We start from the raw sequence: 3,583 nt of genomic DNA on the forward strand, positions 1-3,583 counted from the left end.
GGCCCGGAGTGCCTGGTGCCATCAATTATCATGAGTGCGCCTAAGGCAAAGCAACTTCAATGAGTCTTTTTCTTTTCAGTAAAATAAGGACAGTAACTTCTCCCTCCCAGGATTACTGTGGGGGTGTAAATGAGATAACATGTATAAAGTGTCAGGGACAGGCCTGGCACACAGTAAATCCTCAACACATGCCACAGTCCTCACTTTGATTCCACAGGCATTTCCTAAGCAGCACTGCTAGGCCAGACCCGTGCTAGGAGCTAGAAGACAGAGGAATTCCACTCTGAATGGTCAAAGCGGTGGCCCCCAGCCAGGTGGGGAGACAGCCTCATAAACAACAATACCAGGCAGGGTGATGTCACTGCTAAAAAGAGACAGCAGCCATGTGCACAGATGTAGACCACGTGCAGTGAAGCCCCTGGGACTGACAAAGATGTCCCAACCAAAAGGCACAGTCCAGACATGGAGAGAGGCCCTCACAGGGGTAAAGGCAAGGCACAAAGTTAAGAGATCAGCCTCCATTCACACTGCAGTGCAACCCTGCTTGTCTTTTTTCAGCTAATTCAGACTCAAATGTTCCTGCAACCCCTAAGAACAGAGACTATAATTGATTTAAAAGTTAGCTTTGGGAAGTCTGAGCCCATGGCATGTCCCAAGGTGCATGTGTGGGAACACAATGGCTAACACTGTGCTGCTCTGTGATCTTTGGCAAGTCACAAATTTCCACTTCCCCAGCTGTAAAATGGAGACCATATGGTACTGACCTTATAGGGTCGTGGTAAAAAGTGAGATAACGACAAGTCATTAGGCAAGTACCTGGCACTTAGTGACCAGATCAATAATGAGTAGTTATTATTAGGAAAAAGTAAATTCCATTTTGAAAGTGAGGAAAATGGGATTCAGACAGGTGAGATGACTTGCCTATCACACTGCAGGTTCAGAGTCAGGTATCTGAACTCAGATTTGAGCATCAAAGAAAGACTCAGGGCATTATCATCTCCTCTGCTCCAGAATCTTCAGCAGGTTCCCTGTAGTCCACTAAATGGAATTTATCCTTGCCACTGAGTGAAGATCCACAAAGGCCCGGGGCCAGAAAGATCTTGGGCAAGTTTCCTAATTCTGAGTTTCTTGATCTGAGATCCCTGAGTGGGTCTGAGAAGGTCTATGAATTCCTCCTCATGGTATATGCAAAATTTTGTGCCTAATGGAGATTCTCAAGAATCTATGGCCCCAAAAGTAACAAACCACTGACTTGACATCACCTACCATGTTGTCTTATTCACCCACTGGAGATACAGTACCTACCTTGAAAGGCTGTGAGGGGATTAAATGAGGCAACTTGTGAGAGGTACCTGAAACATCCTAAGCTTTCAATAAATGTTGGTTTCCTTCTTGTCCTCCCTTCCTCCCTATTTCCATCATTCAGAAAATATTACTGAGCATCTACTATATAGTGGGCACTGTTCTACATGCTGGGGGACAGTGATGAACAAGACAGACACTGTCTTTGCTTCATGAGGCTCATATTCTAGTGGAGGGGAAAACATACAAATAAAAGCAACAATTTCAGATACTAATAACTGCTATAAATAAAATATACAGGATAATGTGATACAGACTGATGGGGTGGGGTGGCGTTTAAAGAGGAAACATCTGAATGACAGGAAGGAGCGGTCATGCCAGGATTTTGGGGCAAAGCACCCAGGCAGAGTGAGCAGGAAGGACAAAGCCTCGCTGGAAAGACCCCTTGTCCAAGAGCTCTTTACTCCCAGTCACGCCACAGACTGGGTCACCTTGAACAAGTCACATAGCTTCTGAGGCTCAGCTGCCACACCTTTATTCCCAAAATTGGAATAAAGACACCTTACCTGCCACAGTGTCAGAGGATTCAACCAAAGGGCTGTTAAAGTCTGGGATCCTCCCCAAATCTCACCAACAGACACCTGATATTCGTCTTGGATGAAGGGAACCTGCACAGAGAACCCTGTGTCATGTTTTTTTTTTATTTTTAATTTCACGCTGCACTAGAAATAGCTTCTTCCTGGTTAACACAATGGCCTTTTCCTGCCACTTGGGGCCTATGATAGTAACAGCTGCTTCATATCCTCCTCAGGTACAAAAGCAAACTATGAAAAGGACATCAGGAAACACTGTTCTGGCAATAACCAGAACACCTAGCAGCCACCACCTCCCTACATACAAGATTGGAGGGCTCAGCCTGTCCTGTAGTCAGAGAATGTACATGCTTCATTTAAAGAGTTGGAAAGATCTTGGTCCCTGATTGGGCCACTGATTTATAATCAGTTGTAGTTCTCTCTCCTAAATCTCTTTAATCTGTCCTCTTCACTCCATCTCCACAGCCACTGCCCCTGCTCAGGCCTCATCATCTCATACCTTAACTCTCTCAGAGCTCTCTCTTTGGACCTAGTCTCTCCGTTCCCAAATCATTTGCCACATTATAACCAGTGGCTAACACACAAAACTGACGAGGTCTCTCCCCTGCTTAAAGCCCTTATATAGCTCCCATTGCCTATCGGACCTGGCATCCAAGCCTACCTCTCCAAGACTGAGCTCAGACATTCTGCTCCAACATTCAGGGCCTTCCTCATTATCTACTACACCAAACTCTTCATTGTCTCTAAAACAAGCCAAGCAGCTCTCAGAATTATATGTCTTTACTGCTTTGGTTCCTGCTACTTGGAACACTGTTCCCATCCCAGCATCTCACCTCAACCCCTACCTCGTTCACTGCCTATGCATTCCTATGTATCCTTCAACGCCCCCAAAGCCTCTCCTGATTCCTCCAGGAAAACACTGTTTGCTCCCTGCCTTTTTAATCAGATTGCAAGCCAGGGTCTTACTCACGGTTAATTCCCTAGGACCTAAACTGGTAGGTTCCATTTAACTAAAATTCATATCAGGTGCTTCAGATTGTGAACAATCCTATCACATCCCAGAAAGAAACAGTTAAGGCACTGGGGGCTGCCAAGTGGTGAGGTGAGAGTAGGGATCATGAATATGCATATTTTAAAAACTCCCCCAGATCCTGAAGTAAGTGGTATTGGAGATTTTGAGAAACACTGGGTCACCCCCAAAATTCCTGGAAAAATAAAAATGTTTTCCCTTCCTAAGGCTTCCCCTGCTGCTGTTCCAGGTAAGAAAAAATCAGGCAGGTATTTCTGGGACCTGGTTGGGCTGGGAAACAAACCTAAGTTCCAATACTGGATCCGCCGCTAACGTGCTATGGGGTCCTAACCCTCGCTGGGGCTTCTATTACTATGCGCACCCCGACCCCCATCAACTGTGTGTCTCAGAGGTAGTGACTGTCCCATTCTGAGCATCGGTTTCACCATCTTTTTCATTGGACGTCGCCAGCTCCGACGCTCTACAAGTTAGGCATACTCGTAGCTCCCCACCGCTCCCCTCCTTCCCAAGGTCCGGTCCGCTTGGGTGCAGCCCACGAACCCCCATGCCGAGGCCGCCCTTACACGGACTGCCCCTTCCCGGCCACCATCCAGCTTCAAAGGCACGGATCTCCTCCCCCGCCCCGCTCTTTAAGTATTGCGGGGGGCGGTTCGCGCAG

Source organism: Propithecus coquereli, unplaced genomic scaffold (genome assembly GCF_000956105.1).
Source record: "Propithecus coquereli isolate 6110/MARCELLA unplaced genomic scaffold, Pcoq_1.0 Scaffold122, whole genome shotgun sequence".
NCBI lineage: Eukaryota > Metazoa > Chordata > Mammalia > Primates > Indriidae > Propithecus > Propithecus coquereli.